The 22,815-nt window shown below is 32.0% G+C and overlaps 1 pseudogene; it reads right to left on the minus strand.

The window, feature by feature from the left end:
* Positions 1 to 1,751: 1,751 nt before the first annotated feature.
* On the minus strand, positions 1,752 to 3,812 carry LOC144303981 (myoneurin pseudogene; annotated as a pseudogene).
* Positions 3,813 to 22,815: the final 19,003 nt, after the last annotated feature.

Consider the following 22,815-nt stretch of genomic DNA (forward strand, 5'->3'; position numbering starts at 1 on the left):
TAACACAAATATATATTTTATTTAACAACTTGATTTACTGCTTACTTATATTTTTTTTTTTGCTGTTTACTTATTCTTAATGTTTCCTAGTATTTAAGGTCTGAATTGAAATAAGTTATTCAATATACATTTCCTGAATGAATAAACATCTCCATTTCCAATTGTCAGCTTCTGGTATTATAAATTCTAGTAAAGGGACGCCTGGGTGGCTCAGCGGTTGAGCGTCTGCCTTCAGCTCAGGGCATGATCCTGGAGCCCAAGGATCGAGTCCCACATCGGGCTCCCTACATGGAGCATGCTTCTCCCTCTGCCTGTGTCTCTGCCTCTCTCTCTCTCTCTCTCTCTGTCTCTCATGAATACATAATTAAAATCTTAAAAAAAATAAATAAATTCTAGTAAAACCAGCAATAAGTAAATGAAAAAAATGAAAAATAAATAAATAAATAAATAAATAATAAAAACTATTTATCTTTGAAATACTTTGTTCTCCAATAACTACACTTAGGTAAATAAAGATGTTTAGGTATAACTTTATAAACGTCTTAACTCACAGATTCTTATGCTGCAAGAGAATATTCTCATGTTTTCCATTACAAAAATATCAATTTTACTTCATCTATTTCAAAATAATTTTTTAACTTTTAAAATGCAATATCATCGCATCCTTTAAATACTCCCATTCAGTCTTGATATATTGTCTTGGAAACACATTTTACAAACTAAGAGAGACAGTGAACAGGTTGAGAAGCTAGATTGTGGGGGCTAATGGAATAAATTCATATTCTGAATTCAATTCTTACTAACTGTGAGAACATTATTTAATCTCCCTATGTTTCAGTTTTCTCATCTTAAAAATGAGGAGATTAATATTAACTAATCCATATGGTTGTTATGAAAATTAACAGAGTGAAGACAGATAAAATATTTTTAAAAATTACTTGGCTGAATATTTTTAATATTTTTAACTAGCAATCAGACGAGTACTCATGAATTTTACTGACTATTAATTCAAATAACTTTCTTCTCACAATACAACTAAAAAGAAAATATAATTATTTCTAAAGAAAATATTCTTACAAAAGTCCATTATATGAGTGCATAATACGAGACATTATAGATTTGAAATAAACAATACACATTTAAAGGGCAAATGTAATCAATGTAGTTAATGTAATTAAAAATGAATTTAAAGAAATCGGTGAGGCCTTATTTCACCCCTTTTATTTAACTGTGCACTTTTAGATGCCTAAAGACATACCAGAGACATCTGTCCAATCAGAGAAGATAGAAGAAGAGTACAGTAGAGTTCACTTTAATATTATTTGATAAAAAATTACAGCCCTGCTAAACTTGTTAGAGAGCACTGCCATTTTAAATGATTAGTATTCTTATTTTTAGAAATAAATTGCCTATAATTCTTGATGATTAAATTTTAAGGACCTCAACAGGAAAAATTATAAAAGTAAGGTAGTTTATTGAAATTTTGGCACTTAAGACCTACTGACTAAGTCAGGTATAATAATAAATAAGTAATAATGCCAGAAAATACACTGCTGTGTGCTTTTTAAATACCTGGTTTTTAGCTTTTGGTTCTCCTCTCTGCTCCAAAAATTCCACCTGATTCCCTAACTTCAGATTCACACTTCTTTTAGCATCTTATTTAGCCTAAAATCATGCAGAAGAAATTCTATTTTTTTAAATGAATGGTAATTTAATATAATATATGCACCTTACCAGAGAGTTTATGTTTACTACCAGAGACATCTTAGCAATTCCATATTCCTCACAAAGTCAATATAATTGCTGTAAAAAAAAATCAACTGTGGTTCTGAATACCCATTCACAGTTGACCTCAACAACGTATCTGATGTAGGAGATTGATTATCTGTGACAGGCAGAAGGATGTGGTGGTCCTCAGTTCCAAGTGGAAGAGATAGTGGTAAAGTCATATCAGAAAGTTTCACATCCAATGTTTCTGATAAAGGACTTTTTTGTATAGAATCTTGTTCAGTCAAGGAATGATCCTCTATACCAGAATCTAGAATTTTATCTGCACTGGAATGGACTTTTGTTTTGTGCTTCTTTAAATTTTTAATATCTGTATAAGAATTTCCACACAATTTGCAGATAAATGGCCTTTCTCCTGTATGGGATCAAAAGTGTTTGTTGATCTCTCCTGAGGAAATAAAACTTTTCCCACAAATACCACATATGTATGGTTTCTCACCTGTATGAGTGATAAGAGAACTAGAGACACCAAAAGCCTTCCCACAAGTATCACACACATAAGGCTTTTCTCCAGTATGCCTATGAACATGACAGGTAAATGTGCTGGCTTGAGCAAATCTCTGTCCACATCTATCACAGACATATGGTTTCTCTCCACTATGGTTCCTTGCATGAATCTTGAGATTGCTAGAAGTTGCAAATTGTAAATTGCATACATCACATTTATAGGGTTTTTCCTCACCATGACGCATACGACTATGGAAGACCAGCTGGCATTTCTGAGCAAATCCTTTATCACACAATTCACATTTGTATGGCTTCTCACCTGTATGAGTTCTTACATGTGTTTTCAGATGGTTACACTCGGTAAATGCCTTTCCACACAAGTGGCAGACATAAGGTTTAACTCCTTTATGTATTCTCATGTGCCTTCTCCAACTGCTGGCTTCCGAAAATACTTTCCCACGTATTACACATTGCTTGGCCTTGGAATACCTCTGATCCAGTTCTTCCCCAGAGCTCTCCAGCTCATAAGAATTCTTGACATTGGCTATTTTGGACATAGAGTGTTCATGCAGAGCACAGTTTGGCTGTGATTTTCCACGTTTCCATTTCACTGTAACAGTTTGCACAATATCTTGTGCTGGAAAAGTGTTTTCCATGACTGATGTCAACTTGAGTTCTGAATTACCATTTCTTTGTGCAACGTGTTCTATTACAGGTGTGGATAATTTATTTGCAACTAAAAATAACTCAACAGATGCATTCTCTAAAATGTCACTGGGATATTGCACTGTTTTATTCTGTCCTGTTTTCCAGGAGCTGAAGGCCTTCTTCTTTTTATTTTGAGAGGACTTCTTTGCTGAAGTCCCTTGTTTAGGATTTGCCTGAACTAAATCTGTAGACATTTCTGATTTTTTCCTGACTGTTATAATCCCGTAGAGTAAGGAGACAAGTCTGTTGATTCAATTCAATGTTTCCAGTAATACTAGATATCTCTACAGAAGAGGGATTAGCAATAAAAGCAAAATTTTCCATCTTTATTTTACACTAAGTGACCACCTCTTCCACTTTGAGATAGTCTGCGGCCTGATGAATTTCTTTAACATTCCAACTATCAAGATTTAAAGTTCCTGTGTATATAAACTCCAACAGTTTCTGAAATCCATCAGCCTTCACCTGACGGATCAAGGAAGACATTGTTCTCAGAAGTGCTTCCATAGATCGCACCAAAATACTCACTAAACGAGGCCAGCACATTCCTGTGAGCTTTATTTTTTTTTTTAATTTTTATTTATTTATGATAGTCACACAGAGAGAGAGAGAGAGAGAGAGGCAGAGACATAGGCAGAGGGAGAAGCAGGCTCCATGCACCGGGAGCCCGACGTGGGATTCGATCCCGGGTCTCCAGGATCGTGCCCTGGGCCAAAGGCAGGCGCTAAACTGCTGCGCCACCCAGGGTTCCCTCCTGTGAGCTTTAAACTGGAATTCCCCAATCACTACGGTGGAGTCACAAAGAAAACCCACTTCCCGTTGTTTATTCAGTCTCCTAAAAGGTGTTCACAGTGATGCAAATACTGCATTTTGATACCAGAATGAAATTTTACCCCTTATCCTAGAGCAATCCAAAGGGGACAGTTTCTTCATGCTCTCTCCGACATCTTGGCAAGAAATTCTATTTTTAAAGTACACTCTTAATCAAGTTCCATGATTATTGCTGGCAGTCTAATCCTTAAATTTTGGGCTGTAAGTAGAAAGTAGATTCCTCTATTTATCCATGTACCAGATCCCTTTCAATAGAGCCCCTCTAAGATTGGGAGCCTGCCTCTATATTGTCTTTCTTCCTCATAAATTTAGAAATATTTGATTAAAACCCTTAGCTGAGTTAGAAAATTATACCTTGTAACAGACAGCTCTGATCAGATTGCCACATATTATGAAACCTGAATGGCTATCATAACCCAGCATCTGCCTATCATGATGCTTATTGTTATGGGTTGAATTGTGTCCTCAAATATATTTTGAGGTCATAGCCCCAGTACCTGTGAACTCGACCTTATGGGTAATAAGGTCTTTATAGATATAATCACGTTAAGATAAGGTCATTAGGGTAGGTTTTGAAACCCAATGTGACTTGTGTCCTTATAAGAAAAGGAAAATTTGGGATCCCTGGGTGGCGCAGCGGTTTAGCGCCTGCCTTTGGCCCAGGGCGCGATCCTGGACACCCGGGATCGAATCCCACATCGGGCTCCTGGTGCATGGAGCCTGCTTCTCCCTCTGCCTGTGTCTTTGCCTCTCTCTCTCTCTCTGTGTGACTATCATAAATGAAATAAAATAAAATAAAAAGGAAAAAAAAAAGAAAAGGGAAATTTAGACACAGAGATACATAGAACAGCATGATGCTCAAAAGAGATAGAGATTGAAATGAAGCAGTTGCAAGCAAAGAACACCAGGATTGACATCTATCATTAGGAGCTAGTATGAGGTAAGGGATAATTTTATCCAGATTCTCCAAGGTTGAATAGCCCACAATTTGATTTTTGATCTCTATCCTCCAGAATTGTGAAAGAATACATTGTTGTTTTAAGCAAATGGTTGGTGGTAATTTGTTATAGCAGTCCTAGGAAATGAATATATTTATCTTGCAATTATTTATAACAACACATAACATAAATAGAAGCATATTCTGATTCAGACAAGTATTGTGTCTTGTAAGAGTAGTAACTAAAAGTAATGCTTGGATATTCAAATTGTAAAGGAAGAATAAAATTGTTACTATTAATGGACAACATGGTATATGTAAAATCCCTGAGGATGCCATCAAAAACCTGATCAGAATAAACAAAGTTGCAAGTTACAAAATCAATATACAAAATCTATTATATTTCTATGCACCAATAAAAAACTATCAGAAAGAGAAATTAGGAAAACAATGCCACCTATAATTACATTAAAAAGAATAAAATACTTAGGAATAAATTTAACAAAGTGTGTAAAAGACCTGTATATTGAAAACTACAAGACATTAATTAAAGAAATTGTAAAAGGCATAAATAAATGGAAAGATATTTTGTGCTTGTGTATTGGAAGAATCAATATTCCTAAAATGTTTATACTATCCAAAGCAATCTACAAATTCAATTCAAGCTCTATCAAAATTCCAATGTCACTTTTCAAAGAAATAGAAGAGATAATTCTAAAATTTGTAGGGAACCACAAAAAGCTCTGAATAAACAAAACAATCATGGGAAAGAAGAACAAAGCTGTAGATTTCAAGTTCCCTGGTTTCAAACTATATTACAAAGCTATAATACTAAAAACAGTATGGCGTGACATTAAAAAACAGACATGTTGATTAAGAAACAGAAAAGACAGCCTAGAAATAAACCAAACTTACATGATAATTTATGACAAGGAAAAAAACAATATACAATAGGGAAAGGACACTTTATTCAAAATTGTGTTTGGAAAACTGGACAAAAATACAAAATGATTAAAACTGGACCACCAGCTCTAACAAACAAAAAATTAACTTTAAATGAATTAAAGACTTGAATGTAAGATATGAAACCATAAAACTCCTAGAAGAAAGCATAAGTGGTAAGCTTTTTGACACAGGCCTTGGTGATAGACTTTTGAATCTGATATTAAAAGCAAAAGCAACAAAAGCAAAAATAAACAAATGGGACTATATCAATCTAAAAAGTTTCTATATACCAAAGGAAACCATCAACAAAATAAAAAGGTAACCTAATGATGGGAGAACATATTTGCAAATCATAAATCTAATAAGGGATTAATACAAAATATATAAAGAACTCATACAGCACAATAGCAAACAACAACAACAAAAACCCTCAACCAATCTGATTTAAAAATAGGCAGTAGATCCGAATAGACATTTTTCAAAAGAAGACGTACAGATGGTCAACAGGTATATGAAAAGATGCTCAACAACATTAATTAGCAGGGCACTGCAAATCAAAACCACAAGGAGAGACCACCTCACATACATTAGAATGGCTATTGTAAAAAAGACAAGAATTAAGTGTTGGTGAGGATGTGGAAAAAAAGAGGATCCTTATGCAATGCTGGTGTGAATGCAAATATGTGCACCTACTATGGAAAATAGTATGGCCACAAAAAATTTAAAAATAGAACCTCAATATGATCCACCAATTCCACTTATGGGTATTATTCAAACAAACAAAAACACTGACTCAAAAAGTTATATATACGTCCATTTTTTACAATAGCCAAGATATGGAAGCAAACTGTCAATCAATGGATGACTGAAAAAAGATGTGGCGCGCGCACACACACACACACACACACACACTGAGGAATATTACTCAGTCATAAAAAAAGATTGAAATCTTGCTATTTATGACATGGATGGACCTTAACAGCATTATGCTACCTGAAATATGCCAGGAAAAGACAAATATGGTATGAATGTAGAAACTAAAAAAATTAGTTAAAATAAATGTAAATAAAAAATAATTGACTTAAAATGAAAACAAAACAAACAAAACCTCAAGTTTACAGATACAGAGAATACTTTGGGAAGTGGGTGAAATGGATAAAGAGAGTCAAAAAATAAAAAGGAAAAAAATAAGAAACAAAAGAATGATGGTTACATGTATCCTCTTTTGTAAGAGAAAATATTAAATAGACTCATTTTTCTATAAAATTATATGGCAATATAGTGAGTTGTGAGAAGGAAATCATTTGGGGAGAAGATAAACTGATATTTAAAAATAATTTCAGTTGCATAGCCAGAAATCGTTTTATCTGTACTCATTTAAAAAATGATAAGGAAGTTTGAGATTTGAGATAAAAACTACAAAGTTATACAGCAGAACCTTAAACTTCTTTCTTTTAAATTTTCACTAATTGAAAAATTACTGCTCCTTTGGAGTAGAAAAAAACATTACATAAGGCATTTTATACCATTGTATAAAGAATTTTTGTTGGCTTTTTTTTTTTTTTGTAGCACAGGCATGCTACAAAATTTTTCCTTGAAAAAGAGTACAATTCTAACGGTCCATTTTATAGCATTATCAAGAATTATTTAGTGTTAAATACTAAAAAAAAATAAAAAATAAAAGACTCTGTTGTGAGCTAAGGAATGGAATATAGGAAAGATTTCAGTTCTCTATAACAGAACCTACTTTAGTGCCTATATAGTAATAGAGCTACCAGAAGGAATACCAATGATGTCTGTGACAAAAATGACATTCATGGATTGATGCATTTCTGTATAAAGAGATTTGTGAGAAAGGTATGTTAGGAATATTGAACCATTTTTCTTGTCAAAAATAAATGCAGCACAGTCTTCTTTGCCCTTGCCAATATTTTGTACACTTTAGTTTCCAAAATATAAATCTTTTATTGTCCTACACTAAAAAAAACTTCTTAAAAATCTTGAAAGAAATTTCAATAAATGTATGCATTACATAGGGTAAAATAGAGATTAGTAATAGATTTTCTGTGAAACCACACCACCCACTCCACCCATTTAAGTTCTAAACTCTACTTTTAGATTCACCCTATAGGAACTGCTCTCCATTCCAGATTTGACCAAAAGCTGGACCAGCTCCATATCACTTACTTTCAGAATGACATTTCCAAAAATAAACTGATTTGAGCATTTGAAAATGGTTTGCATAATTTGCAAATAGAATTGTCAACATTACTGTAACACCTGTTCACTCAATATATGAATAAATATGAACATATCTCTATTTCCACTTTAGTATTGTAAAGAAATCAAATGAACTGCCCATGGTCAATGTTATTGATGACTTCAAACACATTGATTTTATAGAGTCAAAATTTTTATTTTATGGTTTCAGATCTCTCATTTAGGTCTTTAATCCATTTTGAATTTATGTTTGTGTATGGCATAAGAAAGTGGTTTCATTCTTTTGCATGTTGCTGTCTAGTTTTCCCAAAATCATTTGTTGAAGAGACTGTCATTCACCCACTGGATATTCGTTCTTGCTTTTTAGAAGATTAATTGACCATATAGTTGTGAGTTTATTTCTGGGTTTTCTATTTTTTTCATTAATGTATGTGTAATTTTTTGTGCCAGTACCATACTGTTTTGATTATTACAGCCTTGTAATAGAACTCAAAGTCCAGAATTGTGGTGCCTCAAGCTTGGCTTTTCCTTTTCAACATTGCTTTGGCTATTTGAGGTCTTTTGTGGTTCCATACAAATTTTAGAATTGTTTGTTCTAGTTTTGTGAAAAATGTTATTGGAACTTTGATAGGGATTGCATTAAATGTGTTGATTGCTTTGGGTAGTGTAGACATTTAACAGTATTTGTTTATCCAATCCATGAGTATGAAATGTCTTCCTATTTCTTTGTATCATCTTCAATTTCTTTCATCAGTGTTTTAAAATTTTTAGAGGACTACTTTGGTTAGGTTTATTCCAAGGTATCTTATTATTTTTGGTGCAGTTGTAGCATTTTCATTCAAAAGTAGAAAATTGAATTTTACACTCACCACCAAATGAAGTTGCCATAGTCTAGCTCCAGTTGTGTGTATGATTGGATATCTGGAATTGTTTTGAGGCGAGAGCATAGAACCTATGTTTTGCAGACTGATAAGCTCAGTAAAAATGACATTAGGTGCATACTCTGGAATGATCTTCTAGCTGTTTGAGTTTAGGTGATATAAGCAAGGAGCAAGGACACACAGTTAACTGGATAAGTGTGGAAAATAATGCAAGAGCCATGCACTGTACATGTTGTAAGTAAATGTCAGAATCAGAATTGTAATTTCAGTTTTGGTAAGATCAACCATAATATTGTTACGCCTGCTACTTTCATATGAGTTTTTACAAACCTTAGTGAGATGTCCAGTCAGTATAGGAAATTTTTCTTCTTCCCCAAATTTTTACTATATTCCTTTCATCAATTTATCACATGTGTTTGTGTGTAAATATTTATGTATCTCATGTTTGTCACAAAAACAAAAAGAAACATACTAATAATTAATTTCATCCAGTTAACCAAAAATTGAAATAAGTTAAGCCTATGTTAATAATTTATGATGCTTTTTCTTCAACTCTAAACTTTTACAATAGTGAAACAAATAAATGGAGATTTCTGCTACTAATAGTGAGGATTTTTTATTTAATTGGAAAATTTCCAAATGTTTAATAATATTCTGTGATGAATTGAGCTTAATGGGTGGATAATTTCTACACTCTGTCACTTGTTATGTCCATCTATAATTAACCAATGTAAAATCTCTCTAACATAAAAGTATAATACAATATTAGTCCTGTTTAACTCCACATTTACCTCCAGACACTGTCCATCTCCTTCCTTTCATTATTTTATAACATAGAAACTATAATTTTCCCATAAGACATTTCTACTTATATATTTAACTAACAGTTCAATAAGACAGTCTGTATTTATCATCAACTTTAATTAATAAATATATAAATAATAAAATATAATACATATTATATATGCATATATTTTTATTAAGCTATTTCTTTGTTATATACCAATATAGACCAATGATTACTTACATCTTCATAAGGATTTTCAGTAGTTATTTGTACCTGCGCTGCATGAAACATTTTTCATTCCCTTACTGATTCCAATTACTGAATGCAAAGTCCAATTTTTTGGTATCCTAGTCTATTTTAAATGTCCTGTAAATAATGAAAAAGCAAGCAACTCTCATTATTTTCAACTTAATTATAGTCATAATTGGCCAAACTTCATAAATTTATGGCCTATTCTGGGAATATAGCCTTACTTTGAATACAATCTCTGCATCTTAGTTAGGTAGTATTATAAATTAGTTTGTAGGTTAGCTTAATCATGTAAATAAAAATTATGAGTCTCTGAAATATTTTGTCAGATTATTTGCATGTTCATTTAAAAATTTATTACTTGAACTTTAAAAAAATAATCAGTGGATTGGTTTATCATCAAGATTTTTAAAAAGTGTAAGCAGGCTTGTTACAATCCGAATGCAATCCTAATGAGGCAAACCGAGCATGTTCTTCATCCGAGAGTACAAGTAGAGTTCACTAACCACCCGCCTCATTAAGTTTGATATGTCATCAATATGGGAAGTAGAATGCTGAATGTAAAATAAATGTAAAGTGAAAACTGCCAAGTGAAGTCAATCTCATGTTTAACTCAAGGCTATATTTCTTACTTTGCTTATCTTTTGTGATAAAGTGTCTGCAAAGGTTAAATTCTTAGAGTTAATTGAATTTACTGATTATAGCTTTTACATATTTCAAACTAAATTAATTCAAATAAAAATATATTAGTCCTCTTGCAAACACACACAAATAATCAAAGAAAATATTTTTGAAAATAAAAAATGTGCATACCATTTACCATTTGAAATGAAAATCTAATTTGTCATTTCTGAATAGAAATCAACTGTGGATGACATTAACCATGCCAATCATATTAATAACACCCAAATGTATAGTTCAAACTTTCAAACACAAGGACTGTCACACATAATGAGGAATTGCTATGAAATTGCTGTATTTTAATCTTCTATATTCTCAAATGCCACAACAATCATTCCAAAGTGAAAAAGCAATCAAGAGTTAACTGGTTAAGTAATTTTTAAAAAATGACTAGCAATAGGGAACTACTAGGTACAAATATGTCATTTAATTATCTATATTTTCTCACTTATTACTCTGAGATTTCTCACATTTTGTATGAGAGGAAACTAGTTCAAATAGATCAAATCTATTAATCAAAATTAAAAATGTAGAATTACTTTTGATCCTTAGTTTACTATATTCATAAAGGTTCTAACACTGAAAATTAGCAAGATATAACATTGCTATTATCATGAAAACAAGTGTGGTAATTATTCTTTTGTATAATTTTATTTTTGTATATTATCACATCTAATTCTAAAAATTAAAAATGTAGAATTACTTCTGATCTTTAGTTTACTGTATCCATAAAAGTTCTAACACTAAAAATTAGCAAGATATAACATTGCTATTATCATGAAAACAAGTGTGGTAACTATTCTTTTGTATAATTTTACTTTTGTATTTTTGTATATTATCACATCTAATTCTAAAAATATTGCTTATATCCTTTATAAATGAGAAATATATAAATTAAAGTTTTAAGAATATTTTTATGTTCCTGATTAATGAAGCTGAAACTCAGACTCTGATCCTCTGATCTTTTTACTTCAAATCACCTATTCTTTCCTCTGCTTCTCAATGAGAATAGTTTACTAAATGACAAAGTTCAATACCAAGTAGATAAAGTCTAGTCTAAACTAAGACTCCTTAAGCTATTTTTACTAAATGATACATTAAAGTAAGACACTTATTAAGATGCAGGCGATGGCCAGGTTCGAACTTAGAAAACACTAATAGAATAAGTGAAAAATACCTAGGTCTTATACTTTATTAAAAAGATAATGAAGGAGTATCCCAGAATTACTTCAAAATATTAAAATAATAGTCTCAGTAAATCTGGGTCACTCAATGGGGAAATTATTCTCTCTACTTCATATAAGCTTATTTGACATTCTTATAAATCCTCAAAAATAAAGGGCAACAGGCCCACTGGTCTTTTAATTGGGCAGATATTTCACTCTGGGCTAGCTGTCGAAAATCTGGAGTATCACAAGTGAGACTATGAGACTATCTGAAGGCCAACATGACACCATATTCATATTCTCATATTCTCTTGTATTTATCTGGTTTATAGCTTTACATACTTTGCAACTGTTTGAAGAGTGAGCCTGAGGAAAGCAACTTCATATGGACAAATCATTACTCTCATCAACTTCCAATCTTGGAACAGACTTTATCCTAAGGCCCTGCCCTACCAAAGTCTATGGGGTACAGTTAAAGTATGTTTAGAGAAATATTCAGAAACTTAACTGAGTATACTAAAACTGGTGAAAATAAACTGAATAATTACACAGTTCAAAAAGATAGGAAATAGATCATTAATTCAGGAAGAAACAGAAGAATATATATAATATGAAAAATATATTTTTATATAGTAGTAGAAAACAAAATGTGTAGAAAATGTAGAAAACAGAAAATGAAACTACTGAATGAATGGAAAAGCTGATTCTTTTCATATAGAATAGAGAAACATCAACATTTAGCTTATGTAGTTAAGAAAAGATGCTGGGAATTTAAAAGGAAATTAGAATGAAATAATATTCATTCTCTAATGAAATAAAAAATGTTATAAAATATTATTAATTGTCCTGAGGCTTCTCCAAATTACAATCTTGAATTTCTTAAAGAAACACACCCTAAGAAGTATTCAAGTAAAGAAAAATGAACCAAAATTTTCACAAACAAGCTGTCATTGAAATGTAAACTAAACAGAATCAAACACAAAATATTTTAAAAATTGGGAGTGCATGATTTCCAAGATTTTTCTTGGAAAATCTCTCAGAGTACTGTATCAGTTCAGATACTGCCTATCTGTGTAATTTTTCTCAAACAATAAGGATATTTATCATCTCATGTCAGATTTCACAATATTTTCTGCTCTGTCATTCTCTCAAGATCAGTTTTATCCTTCCATAAATGCCTCCAGTGTCTCCAAATACTACATCAAGACAAGATAATGTTGAGACTTATATAAGTATCACTGTCATTTCGATCTGTTCACTAAGACATAGTAGTTTCTTTCTTAGTGGCCTTACAACACAAGATCTCACATTACTCTTTGGCCAGAATTAGGTGACATTCACACATGCAAAATATCAGTTGCCCCAAACTTAGGATTAAACAATGAAATAAGACAAAGAATAAAATTATAAAATATTAAAGACATAGACAACAATAAAAATCAAATTGTTTCACTAGAGCTATACTAAAAAAATTACCAGTGGTAAATAATAAATGCTCACATGAAATTCCAAAAAATATTAATAAAGAAATCTAATTAAAAATAAATTAGGACTAATCTCAATTTACAAGGTGTAATTCTTTAGCATAATCTCTTTACAGAGATTCTGCAATCAAGGGTCTATGGAGTAATCACAAAAAATATTCTTACATTAGGAAATAAAGGAAAAACCTTCAAAAAGTAGAAATAATAAATTTTTTTTTCTGATCTGGACATAATAAAATAATAAATCTGTTTAAAATATAGTAAAATACCAGTATTAGGGATATTTCAAAAACACTGTTAATTATTGGATCAAAAAAGAAATGAAATTTGAGCACCTGGGTGGCTCAGTGGTTGAGCATCTGCCTTTGGCTTAAGTCATGATTCTGGGGTCATGGGATTGAGTCTTGCATCTGGCTCCCCACAGGGAGCCTGCTTCTCCCCTGCCTGTGTCTCTGCCTCTCTCTCTCTCTCTCTCTCTGTGTGTGTCTCTCATGAATAAATAAATACAATCCTTAAAAAAAAAACTGAAAACAAATAAAAAATGAAATTCAACAACTAAATTATTTTATTCTATTTATAAACATTTCCTAACTATTACATAGTAGTTAATATATACAAGGCACATATATAGTATTTTCAAGGCACTGAGGATACAATGATGACTACACAGATAATGTTTGTCATCTGCTCAATTAAACCTTTATTCTAATGGGATAGATTCACAGCAGGGAGAGGAAATAACAGAGGGTGATGTTTTATAATTTTTCTCAAGATTTTATTTAAATTCAAGTTAGTTCACATATAGTTTAGTATTAGTTTCAGCGGTAGAATTTAGTGATTCAAGAGAGTGATGTTTTAGATAGGGTGGCAACATAGGGCTTTTTTGGAAAAGAAAAATTTTAACCACCACATAAAGTGCAGAGTGAGTCACGTAGATACCAAGGAAAAAGTATTCCAGACACGGGAACAGTAAATGTAAAACCCTCAAATGGTTATGGGATTAGCAAATTTGAGGAACTACAAAAAAATAAAAAAATAAAAAAAAAAAAAGATAGTTACATGGCTACATGGCTAAAGAGAATAAGAAGAAGATTTGGAGAGATGGAGGTCTAAAAAGTATTCACTTTCCATGTATTTGGCTTTGTGAATTTCTGTGTTTATATGTGTACATAGTATTATATCATTATATAAAATTCCATGTGTATAGATAACTTGCTAGAATAGCATAGTGAATCCATGTGTACTCAGAACCTACTTTAAAAAATTAAGAACATTTTGCTAAGCTTGATTCGTATATTTCTCTCTGATCACCATTTTTTATGATGGGGTAACAAAACAACTTCAGTTATGCTATGCAGTATTTAGTACACTACCTCTTGAAGCAGGTGATGAATATAAGGTTGTTCCCCTTTATGTGATGCTTAGACTACATAGTTTTTATTGAATTAATCTATCTCTCAATTATAACAACTGAGACATAATTTCTGGGAGTAGAAACAACATCACTTCATGCAGTAGATTGGGATTGGGAATGGTGATACAAATTTTGGAGATTCTTAGATTGGAGATAGTTTATTAAGACAAGAGACTAAAGAAGATAACCTTAATAGAATTTTAAGAAGAAAAGAAGAGAAAAAAAACCTATAACACTTCATCATTTATTTGTAGGAAAATTAGAAATTTAAATAATATGTATAAAACATGGTCCTTGAGGTGATAGGAAATCCAGGAGGGTGTGATGCATCAAAAATCAGGAAAGTAAACATAAAAAGGAGAGAATAATCAGCTGAGTCAAACATTTTCTAAATCACATTAGATTAGGAACAAGACCTGACATTTGTATTTGATAACATAGTTCATTACTGACCTTAATAATAGAAATTTTCTTTAGGGAATGGAGAAGCCTTTTCTGGAATGTTGTTCCACAGAGCACCAGAGAAAAGAAAGATGGCAAATATAGGCAACAATACTGAGCTTGTCATAATGCTGAGTAAAAAATACATCAGTCAGCACGTGATACCTGTGCTGTCAAGGGAAAATTTAAAATTTATTTGTTTTTGTTTAAGATGAGATTTATTTTACTGTGTTTTTATGTTAATTGGGAGGGTCTAGGAAACAGTAGAATACAGACAACATAGAAGATAGAAGAACGATTACAAGAAAAATGGCCTAATCTGGGTGAGAGTTTGCAACCCTGGTATGTAAATTGAATGGCAGATTTTAAACAAGCTCAAGAAGTATTCACCCTTTTTAGCAGAGGCAGTTGAAAAGTAAATTTTGTGGTCAGGAAATGTGGGACTTTCATAAATTTCCTTGTAAAAAGTATAATTATCAGTTGAGAATGGGAAGAAAAAAAGAAAGCTGAGAATGAGAAGAAGAAACTATCATCATTTTTGAGAATAGTAAAATGAATTGATGAATGAAATATATTGGAAATCACCAGAACAATTTAGTGTCCAGTAAGGTTGGAATAATGTAAGTAAGACTATACAGTGTGATTCCATGACTGGATGTATCATATCCAGCTATTCAGTTCCAGGTACAGAAAGATAATTAGATACAAGTACAGTGGAGTTTTGAAAGACACAGGTTATAGTGGGAGAGGCAGACGATATAAGTAGGTATGCAACTAGAAGTTAGTTTTCAATCACTATGGAGGAAAGTGATACATAAGAGAAAAAATAGTGAAAAGGTTCTAAATTCAATTAATTAAAAATATTTATGTCAACTTGCTTAAAAATAAAGTATTTCATATATATTTAAAAGGTTCTATCTACCTGTCACTGATCTGACCCTATTTCACACACACATTCACACATATACACATACACAAATTACTATCCTGAATTTGATGATTATGGTTTCTGAGTATATCAGTATTTTAATTAATACACACATGCATATATGCACAAAAATAAAATATGTACATGTTTTTAAACCTTTACAAAAATGTAGTATAATTTTCTATTTTTCCGCAACTACTTAATTTTAAGTTCATGCATGTGATAATTTGAGTTTTTGTTACTTTACTTAGCATTTGTAACTTTGATATTGTGATGAATTATTTTTTTTTTTTACTCAGCCTATCATATTAACCATAATTATATTGAACAAAATATTATTTTTGAAATTCATACTTATCTATCCAGTCTTAATTTAAATTATATCTCCTTCTTAGGAGTCTTCCCAGATTGTTTAGTCAGGACTTTTGGTTACTCTGTGTCTCTATTGCATGTGGCTAGTGTCTCTTTTCCAGAATTTTTGGTATCCTTTGTGTTTTAATATTTATATAAAAGTTATACATAAAATGGAGACTACTATATCTTGGCTATTGTGAATAATGCTTCAGAGAATATGGGAGTGCGGATATCTAGACCCATGAATGGGAATACTGGATCATATGATAGTTCTATTTTAATTCTCTTCACATTTTACCAGCACTTGTCTCTTGTCTTCTTGAGACTAGCCACCTTAATAGGTATGAGATTATATTTCATTGCTTTGACTTTTATTTCCCTGATGATTAGTGATCTTGAGCGTCATTCATATATCTGTTAGCATTTGTATATCTTCTTTGTAAAAAATGTCTGTTCAGGCTCCTCACTCATTTTTAAAATTGGATTATTTTTGTGGACTTTTTTCAATTAAGTTAGGAGTTCCAACTCTATTTTGGTTTTTATGAGTTTCATATCTATTTTATATACTAACTTCTTGTTAGATAAAGGGTTTGATAGGTTGCCTTTTCATTTTGTTGTTTCCTTTGCCATGCAGAAGCTTTTTAATTGATATAGTTCTACTTAGTTCTGCTTGTGCTATTGATGTCATTTCCAAAATGTCTTGGCTGAACCAATGACAAGGAGCTTTCCTTTTATTTTTTTTTCTAGGACTTTCACAGTTTAATACCTTACATTTAAGTCTATAATCCATTTTTATTTAATTTTTATGAAAATTCTTATTGCTCCTATATAGTGCTGCCCACTTAACTGGATTCAGTTTCCTAACTATAGAAGGTAAAAGAATATATTTATTGAATGGAACCAGAGTTATTTGATGAACTGAAAACCCATAAGTTTAGTTAATAAGTCCAGAGAAGAACAGTATGCAAGGAAATGTCAGCACTTATTTGTGGAAAAAAATTTTAAAAAATCAAGAAAATCTGCCTAGATTACATAAACTTTGGAGAAAAGGAGTTTTCTTACTTTGTTTGCACTCTTATAACAAAATATCACAGCCTGGGTGTCTCATAAACAACAAATATTTATTTCTTACAGATCTGGAGACTGAAGTCCAAGATCAGGGTGCCAGCATGTTTCTAGTGAGAGCTCTCTTCTCTGTTTTAGACTGCTGAGTTGTATCTTAACATGCTAGAAGGGGTGAGGGAGCTTTCTACATCCTCAATTATAAGAGCACTAATTTCACTCATGAGAATTCTATTCTCGTGACCTAGTTACTCTCTGAAGGCTCACCTATTGATAGCTTCACATTGGACACTAAGTTTTAAACTATGAATTTTGGGTAATATCAACATTCAGTCTACAGCAGGAATGAAGGGTTCATTTTGTATTGTTTTTGTTTTGTTTTTTTCTCAGTCTTGTTCTTCTTTAATACCTTGAGCAATACACTTGCATTGCACTCATATGGTAAGACAATTCCTATGAAGTTAAGAGCACCAAGGCTGATTTTATTTTAATTAGATGGATTTTCTTTTCCATTAGGTCATAGTCTGAGGAAAAGAAGGGACTCCAATCATTCATACATTTATTATTTATTTATTCCTTTGTCATTCTAATAGTTACTAAGCATTTATTTTGTGTTTAATTAACAAAACAATAAAAGTTGTCTATCCTCAGAAAACAAGAATATTATATCAAAGGGAGCATGATGAAAATGTCAATTATGTAGTAAGTTAGAAGCTGGTGAGAACAATAGATAAAAGTCTCCATTTTTGTTGCTGTGCTTCTTTTGGCCTGAGATGATAAAATAAATCAACTTATCTCTCAAAAGAAATGTTTCCCAATGTTATCACCTGCCCTCTTCAACAGATGGTTGCTGCTACGTATGAAGTCCTTTTTTCTAAAATTTCCAAAGTGCATTTAACACAGTTAATACGCTTTCTAAAAAATTATGCAAACTCTCTTAATTCTTCAAATCCTTTATTGGCTTCCAAATATACAAACCGAAAAATGTGAGAAAATGCTTTACAAAAAGAATCTCTTAATATACTAGAAATAAACTAAATTTAGATTTTATTTTATCCTCCCCCAAATTTTGGTTTTATGTGAAAGTGACTGCAGTTGTACCTTACAGAGATTTGACCTTATATGAATATGGAAGTTGATTAAGCAGTTTCTATAAAACCTTAGCATGTCTGATGTTGGAGCTTGAAGCCGGGGAACAGCAGGCAGTCAGGAAAAGAAGATAGATGGAAGGTAGGAAGAGGAAGAATAAGCTGACACCCACCCAACATGAGCTGGAACTCAAGACAACAGACAGAAATCTGTGTCAGTTCCTAATTTCCTGTGACATTTACAGAAGGCAAGGGGGCCCTTCATTCATTATGAAGGAAAACACATACACATGGCACAAGATTCAGAAAAACTGAAGGAAGATGCAGGGGAATATGGAATAGTTATATGCTCATTTGCTATTTCAGGAAAACAACCTTTAGGAAGGAAGTACAGTAAATGGCTGCTGTTTCACTTTTGTCCTTTAAATCTCCAACAGAATTTCTCATGGCCCAAGCCAACTGAAAACAAATTGATAAAGATTCTGGGAAGTGGAGTTTAGCTTCTCCAAGCTGACACACAGCTACGCCATGACAAATACTATTGATGGTTTTCTCTATTTTCACAGAGAAATTGGTCTGTGTACCAATATTCTAAGATATGTTTATAAATTGATGACAGAAAAGTAGACTGTAAAATTTTTTTAATTTGTTTTTGCCATAGACAGATAATTCACTTACGTCAATGGATATTTCAGTTTTATTTTTTAAATTTTATTTATTTATTCATGAGAGACAGAGAGAGAGGCAGAGACACAGGCAGAGGGAGAAGCAGGCTCCATGCAGGGAGCCTGACGTGGGACTCGATCCCAGGCCTCCAGGATCACACCCTGGGCCAAAGGCAGGTGCTAAACCGCTGAGCCACCTGGGCTGCCCGATATTTCAGTTTTAAATGCATTGTTTGGAATATTATAGATGCAATATTCCTTGAATTGTACAAATTCACTCAAAAATTCGTATTCTAAAATTTTAATTTTATTATAATTACAGAAACACTATTTTCTCAAATAAACTGTATGTTTTTATATATCCTCATGCAACTCCACCATAGTGAAAGTACTCCAAATTTTCCATTCTCTTTATCACTTGGATAGAGATTTACAGTCCACAGAGTGAGGCTCTTAGGGGACCTTTCTTGGAATTCTTGTTCCCTGGTTCACTGAACCCAAAATTCAAGGAAGTAGGGACTTGTATACAATGTATACATTGTATACAATTGTATACAATGCTTGTATATTAGAGTTAAATCACCTATTTAAAAACTCAGGCCAAATTCAAATATTTTCCTTTTACTAATAGTGTCACCATTTCCTAGAGCCTTATGATTTCTCCATTGATAAAATTTATCAGATAATATGCCTTTTCCTAACTAAAGGACAGTCACGTAGCTCAGACGAGGCTAATCATGATGATACAATAATTCAAAAGATAATCTATCATGAAGATAGCTAATGCATTAATTTTAATTAATTTAATTAAATTAATTTAATTAATTAATAACAGTCAATAAAATAAATAAATAAATAAATAAATAAATAAATAAATAAATAAAAAGAAATAAATAATATTACTCAATACATAATACATAAATAATGTAATACCAGGCCTGCATATTTCCCAGGCATATTCCCAATTTATTGGTATTAAGAGGGATGCTCTATAAATAGTTTATTTTTTGCCTGTCGATACTAGAATTGTAGCTGATAACAAGGGGTCAGTGCTGTAACAGAATCAGGCATGGCACAATAAATGAGCCTGAAAGAATAAATCCAAAGTACCATAAAACGTTGCTTTAGACATAAACAAATAACAATCAATCTCAATCCAATCTGGTCAAGAAGCTGAGTGTTCTTTCACAAACTTAAGCTTTTGCCAGATGCTGTTTTGTTTTGCTTGTAGTCATAGAATTTGACAGTTATTTACAGTGACAAAATTTACAATAGCATAGAAAAATAGCATTCAGAAACTATTTTTTACTAGATTGCATTTAGAGAAAACGAAACCAAATGTAATGCCCTTATAGAACAGCAGTATGCAAAGCATGATTCATAAAATTGTGTGGGGATCCCACAATGATTTCAAGAGATCCCTCAGATTAAAACTAACTTCATAATAATACTAGAATGTTATTTGCTTTTTTTCACTGTGTTTGTATGTACACTAAATTTGCAAATTCAATGATGAGTAGAAGGGCTGGTCCCTTAGCGTAAATCAAGACAGTGGCCAAAAGCACTTCTAGTAGACAATATGTTTTTCAACAAAAGTGCTCACTGTAAAAAAAACAAATAGTCTTAATTTCCGTTTAAGATAAAAATATTATTAAATATTGGCAATAGTGGGTATGAATTTTAATATTGTGTGAAAATTAGAAAAGTGAAAATATGCAAAAAGTCTGTTATATATCTAAATATAATTGTTGCCTTCAGTGAAAGTGTCTGTGTGATTGTTTTGAGAAGTGAACTAGTCACTTTCAAATTAACCACAATTATGCTTGAAAGAATTAATGAGAGAGACTGTGGTTGTACAAACTTAGGTATCTGCAGATATTTTCTCAAAAATAAACTAATATAGCACAACATTTAAGAAAGATAACTTAAGTTTTCAGCTTAGAGCAAATATTAGAATTTTGAAAAACTTGGATCTACCACTCTGAGCTTGATAATTTCCAGTGCTTAAGTACTTTAGATGATAGCATTAATGAATACAATTTTTTATATATTTTATAATAAAATGTGTCAACATTCAGAAATGTTTTTCATAATCCCCAAAATCAATACTTTCCAAATCATCAATATATTATTTAAAAAATCATGCATGCAAGAAAACCAGGGAGGGATGCAAGATGGCAAAAGAGTAGGGGTCCTCATTTCATATGGTTCCCAAAAATAGCTAGATAACTTTCAAACCATCCTGAACATCTATGAATTCAACCTGAGATGTAAAGAAAAAACAGCTGGAATGCTGCAGATAAAAAAATGTCCACTTCTTGCAAGAGAGATATGGCCTCCAGAGAATAAAAACCTCACTGGGCAAACAGTTCACACTGAGACAGGCCACCTGGCAAGGGGTAGGAAATCTCTGCTAGGCTCAGACACCTGAGAATCATTACAGTAGGTCCCTCCCCTCAAAGACCTGCTGGAAGAACAATGGAAGGGCAAGTTAACTGACCAAGCTGCACTATGAAACTCCAGGACTGAGAGAAAACAGTATATAGAAATGGAGGGTTTTTTTTTTTTTCCTTATGGTTCATTTATCTTTCAGGTTAAAAGATATTTCCAATATTGTTTCTTTTTTTCCTGTCTTAAATACAAAATTTTATCAACACTTTGTCTTTAAGATTTTTTCCCTTTTGACTTTCATATTTTTACAATTGCATGTCATTATTATATTCTTCATCTTTGTCTTCCTTTCAATGTATTCAATTTAATTTTTGTATATGTATATATATATAAATGTATATGAATGTATATATACATATATATATATATATATATAGTTTTGGGATATTTTTCTTTTTTGATGTTTTGTTGTGTTTTATAATTTTGGAATTTAGTTACCTTCTAACATACAGACCAAAATACACTCAGAACCAAGTAGAACATTGTATTGGTCCACTCTGTGAGATTATATTCTTTTTTTCTTCCCATACCCCCCCACACTTTTTTTTTGTTGTTGCTGCTATTGTTTCTCTATATAAGTTTTGCTTTTTTATATAAATTTGGAACTTGGTACCTTCAAACATACAGACCAAAATATATTCAGAACAAAGAGGATCACTATTTTGGTCCACTCTGTGATATTATATTCTATCTCCTCCACCATCCCCCTTTTAAAAATTTTTATTGTTATTTTTTAAATTTGTTTTTCACTTTTTTAGACTTTTTTTTTTCATTTTTTTCATCCCTGATGTCTTCAGAATTGTCTAGGGTATATTTTGCTTAGGTTGTGGTTGATATTTTTGACACTGCTCACTCATACAGCCATCCTGCACTGGACAAGATTACTAGAAGGAAGAGTTTACCATAAAAGAAAGAACTAGAAGTAATACTTTCTGTCAGAGATCTAATGGATATCGATTTAAGGAAAATGTTGGAGATAGAATACAGGATTACAACTATAGATTTACTGATAGCTCTTGAAAAAACGTAAAGACTCAGGTGCCCAGGTGGCCCTGCAGGTGAATATCTGCCTTTGGCTCAGGGCATGATCCCAGATCCTGGGTCCAAGGATCAGTTCCCACATTGGGCTTCCTACAGGGAGCCTACTTCTCCCTCTACCTGTGTCTCTGCCTCTCTCTCTGTGTCTCTCATGAACAGATTAAATAAAATCTTTTTAAGAAAGAAAAGAAAAAAGCATAAAAGACTACAGATTTTCTTACTGCAAAATTAAAAATACCTTCACTGAGAT

This window comes from Canis aureus, chromosome 33, assembly GCF_053574225.1.
Source record: "Canis aureus isolate CA01 chromosome 33, VMU_Caureus_v.1.0, whole genome shotgun sequence".
NCBI lineage: Eukaryota > Metazoa > Chordata > Mammalia > Carnivora > Canidae > Canis > Canis aureus.